The sequence below is a fragment of the Lepidochelys kempii genome, chromosome 2, assembly GCF_965140265.1.
Source record: "Lepidochelys kempii isolate rLepKem1 chromosome 2, rLepKem1.hap2, whole genome shotgun sequence".
NCBI lineage: Eukaryota > Metazoa > Chordata > Testudines > Cheloniidae > Lepidochelys > Lepidochelys kempii.
Window position 1 is genome coordinate 270,468,124 of NC_133257.1, and position 10,513 is coordinate 270,478,636.

The following is a 10,513-nucleotide window of genomic DNA, read 5'->3' on the forward strand; positions in this document are numbered from 1 at the left end:
GACCTCAGGAGGTCATCTAGTCCAATCCCCTGCTCAAAGCAGGACCAACCCCAACTAAATCAGCATCAACTAAATCCACACATCTTCCTAGTGGAGATGCAGCTTCTGCGAGGAAAGTAGTGCTCTACTGTACAGCCGATACCTGTTCCCTGGACAGAATACGCTACAGCCGCAACACTGTAACTGCATCTGCGCTGGGGCTTTGCGGTGAAAACATCCCCCCACCCAACACTGCTATGCCAGAAAATGTGTCCCGTGTAAGCATGGCCTTAGAGACCCCCTTGAGGGACTGGACAGCACCCCGGATTCACAGACCCACCACTGGCGGCTCCTATTCAAGGCAAAGGCTGCTCTGCCTGTTTCCTCATTCCCCGGCAGCCCTCCCCATGTCTGGTGTGTAGTGTCTGAGTCTGCCCTGAGAGCCCTCTGGGGCAGGGCCCTGGCCTGTGCTGTGTGTGTCCAGGGCCTGGGTACATGCCACCGTAGAATAACATGCGATGCAGGGCTGGAAGGGACCATGAGAGGTCAGCAAGTCCATCCCTCCCCGCACCTCTCACTGAAGCAGGACGACATATACTTCAACCACCCCCACAGATGGTCTGAGTGTATCATGGTTGCAGGCCGGTGTGTCCAACAGCAAACCCCCCTCCCACCCCCTCTTTACCCACACAGCACACAGGGAAACTAAGGCACGCGTGGTAGTCATGCAAAGCACCCCATGCCTTAGCTATCACCTTGCAGGGAGGAAGGGCCCAGGCCATCAGTTGCCAGGAGACAGAGTGTCGGCCATTTATGTACCCTGGCCCTTTGCTCTGCAACAATTACACCCCCTTATCCCACCCCCTAGAGACTTAAGAAATGCCTAGGGGAAACTGAGGCACCCCTACAGTATTCAGAGGAAACATTAAGAACAGTCCCACTTCGTCACACCAAGACCCAGCGTGCCCCAGAGCGGATCCACCTCTCCCCAGGCAGAAATGCTGAGAGGGTTTGGGGGGCAGAGGGAAGGCTCGGTGGGGGCTCCCTGCAGCCCCCAGCACAGACTCTCCCCGCCTGGCTGCTGAGAGGCCTGTGCTGCTCTTGCTCCTGCATGCAGCTGAGCCAAACTGCCAGCTGTGCTCTCACCTGCGGGCTCCTGGTCCCAACCTCCATCAGTCCCCAGGGCAAGTCCCTGCAGCCAGTGCCCAGACAGGGGCTCGTGAGGGGCAGAAGGGTCTGAGATGCCCAGAACCTCAGCACAGGACTGGACACCCAGGGCATCTCTCACTGAGTCGCCAACCCCCTGCAGTCAGAACCTCCAGCCTGACCCCACAACCCACCTCAAGCTTAGGGCTGGCATTGCCTGCTGGGCAGCCGCACTCTCACCCAAGTGGCACATGCAGGGCCAACCTCTAGCCCATGGCCAGCACTGCAGCCTCCTCACCCTGCCAGCCCTGCCCACCCCTGCCCTGTAATCTGATCTCCAGTCTGCTGCCCCCGCCTACCACTGTGTTTGCCCTTCCTTTCCCACCCTTCACACTCCCTGTCCCTGCCCCTAGATTCTCTACCCCTGCAGATTCTCCTTTCCCCACACAGCTCCCCTGCATGCCCCCAACATTCTCCTGCCCTCACACTGCAGGAGCCACCATCTTCCCAGGATCAGTCTGACTTGGCTTCCCTTGGGATGGCTATCTTTGATGAGGACGCAGCCTAGCAGTGGCCATGTTAGCGGTGTGCCCTGTAAGGCTGCCCCAGGGTGAGGCTGCTCCATGGTCCTCCCCGAAGCCTGCTCAGCCCGCACCTCAGATCCTCATAGAATATCAGGGTTGGAAGGGACCTCAGGAGGTCATCTAGTCCAACCCCCTGCTCAAAGCAGGACCAATCCCCAACTAAACCATCCCAGCCAGGGCTTTGTCAAGCCTGATCTTACAAACTTCTAAGGAAGGAGATTTCATCCCCTCCCTAGGTAACGCATTTCAGTGCTTCACCACCCTCCTAATGAAAAAGTTTTTCCTAATATCCAACCTAAACCTCCTTCACTGCAACTTGAAACCATTACTCCTCGTTCTGTCATCTGCCACCATTGAGAACAGTCTAGATCCATCCTCTTTGGAACCCCCCTTCGGGTAGTTGAAAGCCACTAGGCCATCAAGGGCACCCACGCAGCACCCCCCGTGAACAGGCTGGGTTTCCAGAACAGCAATGTCATGCTGCTACCCTCAAGGACCCACCCTGCTCCCCACACACCCCGCCCCTTCTTACAGCATCCACCCTGTCCCCATACTAGGCCACCACAGAATCCCACCCTGCTCCCTGCACCCACCCTAGTCCCCATTCACTGCATCCACCCTGCCCCCAAGCTAGTCCTCACTCACTGCACCCCCCTGCTCATGCACCCCCCAGGGGGCTGCTTCCCAGCAACATGCAAGGGATTCATATCATGCTGCCAGGAGATGACGGGGTCCCTTGCATGTGATTTTCTATCCACCTCTGATCCTGGAGTGCCCTGCACCCTCCCTCTCTCGTGCTATGCCCTGCCAGCCCTGCCCCCGCTGTCTCCCTCAGCACGCCCCATAACAAACAGCTTGATAACCCTGCTCAGCCCTGTCCCCTCCCCAGGCCAGCAGCCAGAGGCAGAAGGTCAGTTTATGTTTCCGAACACAGCTCTTTATACACTTCCAGACAGTTCTTTCAGCAGCTTCCCCCTCCCCCAGGCCCTGGCAGACTCTCCACTGCCGCAAGGCCACAAACCCAAACACACTGGGCGTCTCTAGGCCACACTGGGAGATAGCCTGAGCAGAGGAAGAACAGGGAAGCATTTGAAATGTAAACACAGTGCTGTCTGGGATACACTGTGGCTTTAACAGGACCTGCTCCTTACCTGCCCAGAAGGAGACCCAGGGGACTGTCTCAACAGACCAAGGTGCACACTCTGAAGGATCTGCCCTCATCCAAGCAGGAGTTAATTTAGGGCAATCCCCGGGCCTGTGCTAGGCGGGAGAGTAGACTGGATGATGCTCCCTTCTGGCCTTGAAATCTGTGAATCCCGTCGTGATCAGCTCTGCCCCTGCCAGGGAGGCTGGCCCTGGGCAAGGCGCTGGCCTGGGACCCAGGAGCTCTGCATTCAACGCCCAGTTCACATTCCCATTTGTTAAACTGCAGTAACTTGCCCTCTGGCTGGCTGGCTAGGCCAGGAGCTCTGGAGCAGGGCCTGTTTCCCACTAGCTCTGTGCAGAGCTGCTCACATCTGGGCCTTCTAGCAGCTCCTACCATTCAGATTTTTCTGCCCTGGCTCGATCCCTCCCATCCGTCCGCTGGAGATCTCCCAGTTACCCCCAGCTCCGCAGCCGTGGCAGCTCACTGCCCCCTCCCTCCCCTCCCCTGCCCCTGGCCCTGGCAACCCCACTGCTTTGTCACGGCCCCTTGTCAGTAATCCTGTCCCAGGGTGAATACTCGGCCATCCAGCTCGCAGGTGAGACCTGCTTGTCCCCCAATCTCTGCTCTGGGTCCCGAGGGGCCCCTCCCAACAGGAGAGCTCTCCTGGTATTCTCTGGCAGAGCTCTGGGCCTCCCGGGCCCCATCGCAAACCAGATCCCTGATTACTCCTCATTTCCTGATTAGCAGGGGCCAGGGGGAGATGAACGCCTGCCTGCTGCCCTCACTCAGTGCCAGCCTGTAGCTGTCTCCTCTCTGCTTAGGGGATGGGTGGAAGTTCCCGCTCCAGCTTCCCAAGCCAGCCCGGCTGCCTCTGCCCATCTCCACATCCTGCATGTGCAGCCAGATGGGAGGCGAGCAGAGCCGGGGAGAGGGAGAACTGCCAGCATGGGTGCCATGGTTCCCCAGAGCTGGCTCCCAGGCAGCAGTCATAGCCCATCACCTTTTGGGCCCAGACCAGCCCCTGCTGTCCCAGGGGGCGAGCAGGATACCCAGTGGTGCCATGGGGTCAGCCTGTCGCTGAGGGTCTTTGTCAGTACAGAGTTGCTGCCAGTGTTGAGGGGGGGCCTCCCCCTATACACAGACATGTAGGCTGCAGGATGAGTCAGGTCTACAAACAGCCCGGCCAAATCTTGCCCCCTGCCCTGATGTCTCCCAGTCCCTGAGTTAACAGCACCTTCTCCTGTCCTGCAGCCTGCCCTGCACCCCCATGCCCAGGCCTCTCCAGAGCTTCTCCCATCGCCTTTGCATTGCCACAGCCCCCTGGGCACTCTCCCTGCCCCCGTCTGGTGGTACCTCCCTGCTGCTGCTCCGGAATCCCGGTCCAACACACGCTGCAGCTCACCTCAAGGGCTCTCACTCCTGCTGCTGGGGAGGCTGCCCCATAGGCCAGGGTGCTGCTGCTGAGAACAGCCCAAGGACGGAGGAGCTAGGAAAGGAGGTGAAGGGAAAAATGAACGCTGGCAGGGGCAGCTGGAGAGAGTCATGCCCCAGCCTCCGGACCAGGGGGGTTCTTGTCTTTTCCCATGGGGACCACTCTAGAAACACAGAGTTTGAGTGGGAAAGGCCTACTTGGTCCCATCCTGAGCCTCCCCCTGGGCCAGGCAGAGCTGGGCCCTAAAAGACCTTGTGTTGCCAGTGCTCCCCTGGGGACAAGCCCCAGCCAGATCTCTGTCCCGGACGGGGATGTGACACTGGCACCCTCCCTCTGGGGTGTCTGAGGCTTTGCCCTCACACAGGCAGGAGCCACTCAGCAGCTCACTAGTACCTGCAGGGGCAAGGGGCTCATGGGCTCGGGAAGGGCTGTGAGGGGAATGGATGACACTTTCTGCCCGCAGCCAGAGCAGCTGACTCTGGGATTCAACCCCACTGGCTGATCTGGAGGAGGGGGGCAACCAGGCCAGATGGGCCCACCAGGCTGATCCAGGGCAGCAAGAGGGTGCAGGCGGGGTGTCAGTTTAGAGGGGCCTGTTGTTCTGTTCAGGGCAGCATTGGTGGGATAATGCCAAGGCCATGAGAACAGTCTGTGCCTGAGAAGCTCCAGGAGTGGAAGCAGCAGCTGCTGGGTCCTGTCAGGCCGACAGCTCGTCCCAGGACTATCAGCACATTCCAGTGGTATCTGTCCAAGGTGCTGAAAGCTATGTCCTGTGGTTCGAGGACCCACAGCTACTCCGAGGGGGGAGGGGGGTAACAGGGGAATTCATCCCAGTTGCACAAGCATCCCATCAGCAAGGAGCTTCTAGGACGGGGCTGGATCTACAGGGCAGAGTGGAACAACAGCTTTGGGGTTCATGCCCTGGCACCACAAACAACTTCGGCTTCTGCCCCACCGAACCCCCCGACTAGGGCCTGACTGGAGAGCGTGTCGGCACAGCCATGCAATGCAGCCACCATGAGGAGATGCAGCCCAAGGAGAGCACAGCTCCCGGCATGCAGCACTCCATCTTGAGCCCAGAGCATGGCCACGTAGCTCAAGATGGAGCATTGCATGCTGGGAGCTGTAGTCTCCCGCCTCTCCATTAAAGCCACACTGAGGTGCCCCAGTGTGACAAAGTGGGAATGTTCTTAACGTTCTGTCTGAATACTGTGTGCCTCAGTTTCCCCTAAGGTGCCATAAGTACTCCTTTTCAGTTTCCCCTATGTGTTACTCAAGTGTCTAGATGGGGGGATAAGGGTGTGTGATCATTGCAGAGACCCCTAGAGGGCAGGTGTGATGCAGACTGGCTGCCTGGGACAGAAAACACCAGGCCAACACTCTGTAACCTGGCAACTGATGGCCGAGGCCCATCCTCTGCAAGAATCAGTTTGAGGTGTTGGAGAAGAGTGAGAGGTGGAGGCCAGGGGACCTGTTTGCCCGGGAAAGAAGCAAAGGAAGGAGGAGAGCACCTGGGTGTGAATGAGGGTGGGCAGCTGGAAGCTGGTCAGTCTCCTGGTTGGGACTTGGTGGGGGTGGGGGGTTGGGGGGGGAAGAGTCCAGGGCTCTGGATCCCCCCAGGTTGGACTTGGCTGTAACTTCCAGTTTCCTGTGCTAACAAGCTCTGTTCTATGCTGGGTTCCTGAGGACTAATAACCCATCTGTGTCTCACGCTGGCTGGGAGTCACTGCTGGCTGCGGCATTGGGGTGCAGGGCCCGGCTGCATAGAGGGAGGCGGGTGGAGATTCCTGGGGGAGCATGCTGTGTTCTCACCTGCTCGCGGGGCTCAGAGCGATGGTCGGGTCAGGCACTTGGGGCCATGCAGGCTCTTCCTCTTGGAGGGCCTTGGGGCTCCCAGCAGTCTCTGGGTCCAGGTCGTGTCTGGGGAGGAAGGCAGGCACAAGTCCCTAGTGAGTGACCCCTCCTGCTCTCTGCCCCACCCACTGGGCCAGGGACACTAGCCGGCCTTGCCTATATTCCTTGTCCCTGCCTCGCCTCCAGCCAGCGCTCGCAGCTGGCCTGGGCGAGGAGCTGGAGTCAGGAGAGGCGCAGGAGGAAGGGCTTGGGCAGCCAGCGCAGAGAGGGAGGAAGAGGGTTCATGGGCCAGTGGCTCCAAAGCCTTCCAGGCCCACAGGAAACAGGAAGAGGAGCCAGGAGGAGCTAATGGGCCCTGAAGTCTGCAATTGCAGGCCGGCCCAGCCAGCTCCTGGCGCTGGGGCGGGGCAGGGTGACCAGTGCTGGGGCCACTTTCCCTCCCTAATAGTTCCACAGGGAGCCCCTGCCTCATCCAGTAATCAATGGGCGCAGAGCCCCCTCCCCACTCAGCACCTCCCTGCTCTGCCCCTGCCAGGGTCTCCCCCTCCGCCCCCTCAGCGCCTCCCCCCTCCACCCCCACGCCAGGGACCACCCCCACCCCAGGGACCTCCCCCTCCACCCCCTCAGCACTTCCCTCTCCGCCCCCACGCCAGGGACCACCCCCCTCCGCCCTCTCAGCGCCTCCCCCCTCCATCCCCACCCCAGGGACCACCCCCCTCCGCCCTCTCAGCGCCTCCCCCCTCCATCCCCACGCCAGGGACCACCCCCACCCCAGGGACCTCCCCCCTCCACCCCCTCAGCGCTTCCCCCCTCCATCCCCACACCAGGGACCACCCCCCTCCGCCCCCTCAGCGCCTCCCCCTCCACCCCCACGCCAGGGACCTCCCCCCTCCGCCCCCTCAGTGCCTCCCCCTCCGCCCCCACCCCAGGGACCACCCCCTCAGCGCTTCCCCCCTCCATCCCCACGCCAGGGACCTCCCCCCTCCGCCCCCTCAGCGCCTCCCCCTCCACCCCCACCCCAGGGACCTCCCCCCTCTGCGCCCTCAGTGCCTCCCCCTCCGCCCCCACCCCAGGGACCACCCCCCTCCGCCCCCTCAGCGCCTCCCCCTCCACCCCCACGCCAGGGACCTCCCCCCTCCGCCCCCTCAGTGCCTCCCCCTCCGCCCCCACCCCAGGGACCACCCCCTCAGCGCTTCCCCCCTCCATCCCCATGCCAGGGACCTCCCCCCTCCGCCCCCTCAGCGCCTCCCCCTCCACCCCCACCCCAGGGACCTCCCCCCTCTGCACCCTCAGTGCCTCCCCCTCCGCCCCCACCCCAGGGACCACCCCCCTCAGCGCCTCCCCCCTCCACCCCCACGCCAGGGACCACCCCCACCCCAGGGACCACCCCCCTCTGCCCCCTCAGCGCCTCCCCCTCCGCCCCCACCCCAGGGACCACCCCCCTCCGCCCCCTCAGCGCCTCCCCCTCCACCCCCACGCCAGGGACCTCCCCCCTCCGCCCCCTCAGTGCCTCCCCCTCCGCCCCCACCCCAGGGACCACCCCCTCAGCGCTTCCCCCCTCCATCCCCACGCCAGGGACCTCCCCCCTCCGCCCCCTCAGCGCCTCCCCCTCCACCCCCACCCCAGGGACCTCCCCCTCTGCGCCCTCAGTGCCTCCCCCTCCGCCCCCACCCCAGGGACCACCCCCCTCCGCCCCCTCAGCGCCTCCCCCTCCACCCCCACGCCAGGGACCTCCCCCCTCCGCCCCCTCAGTGCCTCCCCCTCCGCCCCCACCCCAGGGACCACCCCCTCAGCGCTTCCCCCCTCCATCCCCATGCCAGGGACCTCCCCCCTCCGCCCCCTCAGCGCCTCCCCCTCCACCCCCACCCCAGGGACCTCCCCCCTCTGCACCCTCAGTGCCTCCCCCTCCGCCCCCACCCCAGGGACCACCCCCCTCAGCGCCTCCCCCCTCCACCCCCACGCCAGGGACCACCCCCACCCCAGGGACCACCCCCCTCTGCCCCCTCAGCGCCTCCCCCTCCGCCCCCACCCCAGGGACCACCCCCCTCCGCCCCCTCAGCGCCTCCCCCTCCTTCCCCACGCCAGGGACCTCCCCCCTCCGCCCCCTCCGCGCCTCCCCCTCCGCCCCCACCCCAGGGACCTCCCCCCTCCGCGCCTCCCCCTCCGCCCCCACCCCAGGGACCACTCCCACCCACCCCCTCAGCACTTCCCCCCTCCATCCCCACGCCAGGGACCACCCCCACCCACCCCCTCAGCGCTTCCCCCCTCCACCCCCACCCCAGGGACCTCCCCTCCCCCCTCAGTGCCTCCCGCCCCCGCCGAGCCCTCACTTCACCGCCCGCCCCCTCAGCCCCGCTCGGCCCCGCCCCGCTGGCCCCAGGCTCCGCCCCCTTCGAACGGCGCCGAGTCCCCGCGCGAGCTTTCTCCGGGAGACCCCGCCCCTCGCCCTCCATGGCCTACCATTGGCTGGTTTTCCGCGAAACCCCGCCTACTTGGGAACATCCGCCAATCAGCGTTGCCATCCGCGACGAGGTACGCCTCGGCCGCTCCGGAGTGGCCCGCGGTCCCGCCTCCCCCTCCCCCTCCCCCTCCCCGCGCGGCTGGGGGCTGAGCGCGGGAGAAGGAAGTTCCCGGCGGGGGCGCAGGGAGCGGGCTGGGGGGTCCCAGGGGCGGGGCTGGCCTGTAGGGGGGTCCAAGGGGTTGGGCTGGGGGGGGGTCCCAGGGACCGGGCTGGCCTGTAGGGGGGTCCCAGGGGCGGGGCTGGCCTGTAGGGGGGTCCAAGGGGTTGGGCTGGGGGGGTCCCAGGGACCGGGCTGGCCTGTAGGGGGGTCCAAGGGGTTGGGCTGGGGGGGGTCCCAGGGGCGGGGCTGGCCTGTAGGGGGGTCCAAGGGGTTGGGCTGGGGGGGTCCCAGGGGCGGGGCTGGCCTGTAGGGGGGTCCAAGGGGTTGGGCTGGGGGGGGGTCCCAGGGACCGGGCTGGCCTGTAGGGGGGTCCCAGGGGCGGGGCTGGCCTGTAGGGGGGTCCCAGGGACCGGGCTGGCCTGTAGGGGGGTCCCAGGGACCGGGCTGGCCTGTAGGGGGGTCCAAGGGGTTGGGCTGGGGGGGTCCCAGGGACCGGGCTGGCCTGTAGGGGGGTCCCAGGGGCGGGGCTGGCCTGTAGGGGGGTCCAAGGGGTTGGGCTGGGGGGGTCCCAGGGACCGGGCTGGCCTGTAGGGGGGTCCAAGGGGTTGGGCTGGGGGGGGTCCCAGGGGCGGGGCTGGCCTGTAGGGGGGTCCCAGGGACCGGGCTGGCCTGTAGGGGGGTCCAAGGGGTTGGGCTGGGGGGGTCCCAGGGACCGGGCTGGCCTGTAGGGGGGTCCCAGGGAGCGGGCTGGCCTGTGGGGGGGTCCAAGGGGTTGGGCTGGGGGGGTCCCAGGGACCGGGCTGGCCTGTAGGGGGGTCCCAGGGGCGGGGCTGGCCTGTAGGGGGGTCCAAGGGGTTGGGCTGGGGGGGTCCCAGGGACCGGGCTGGCCTGTAGGGGGGTCCCAGGGAGCGGGCTGGCCTGTGGGGGGGTCCAAGGGGTTGGGCTGGGGGGGTCCCAGGGACCGGGCTGGCCTGTAGGGGGGTCCCAGGGGCGGGGCTGGCCTGTAGGGGGGTCCAAGGGGTTGGGCTGGGGGGGGTCCCAGGGGCGGGGCTGGCCTGTAGGGGGGTCCAAGGGGTTGGGCTGGGGGGGTCCCAGGGGCGGGGCTGGCCTGTGGGGGGGTCCAAGGGGTTGGGCTGGGGGGGGTCCCAGGGGCGGGGCTGGCCTGTAGGGGGGTCCCAGGGGCGGGGCTGGCCTGTAGGGGGGTCCCAGGGACCGGGCTGGCCTGTAGGGGGGTCCAAGGGGTTGGGCTGGGGGGGTCCCAGGGGCGGGGCTGGCCTGTAGGGGGGTCCAAGGGGTTGGGCTGGGGGGGTCCCAGGGACCGGGCTGGCCTGTAGGGGGGTCCAAGGGGTTGGGCTGGGGGGGTCCCAGGGGCGGGGCTGGCCTGTGGGGGGGTCCAAGGGGTTGGGCTGGGGGGGGTCCCAGGGGCGGGGCTGGCCTGTAGGGGGGTCCTAGGGGTTGGGCTGGGGGTATCCCAGGGACCGGGTTGGCCTGTAGGGGGGTCCAAGGGGTTGGGCTGGGGGGGTCCCAGGGACCGGGCTGGCCTGTAGGGGGGTCCCAGGGACCGGGCTGGCCTGTAGGGGGGTCCCAGGGGTTGGGCTGGGGGGATCCCAGGGACCGGGCTGGCCTGTAGGGGGGTCCAAGGGGTTGGGCTGGGGGGATCCCAGGGACCGGGCTGGCCTGTAGGGGGTCCAAGGGGTTGGGCTGGGGGGGCCTCCCTGTCACCAGTCACTGGGTCCCCCATCTCCAGTCT

The 10,513-nt window shown here is 66.0% G+C and overlaps 1 protein-coding gene across 2 annotated transcripts in view; it reads right to left on the bottom strand.

Annotated features, from left to right (window-relative positions):
* The window catches only part of KCNH2 (potassium voltage-gated channel subfamily H member 2), a 106,997-nt gene extending 100,376 nt beyond the window's left edge, over positions 1 to 6,621 (bottom strand). The window contains exons 1-3 of one of the 2 annotated variants that reach the window (XM_073334956.1): positions 6,299 to 6,621; positions 6,101 to 6,208; positions 4,259 to 4,342 (exon numbers count right to left, since the gene is read on the bottom strand). The gene's annotated coding sequence lies outside the window, so the exon portion shown is untranslated. Of the gene's footprint in view, positions 1 to 4,258; positions 4,343 to 6,100 lie in introns of both variants that reach the window. The other variant, XM_073334955.1, reaches the window with a different exon arrangement.
* Between the last annotated feature and the right edge of the window lie 3,892 nt (positions 6,622 to 10,513).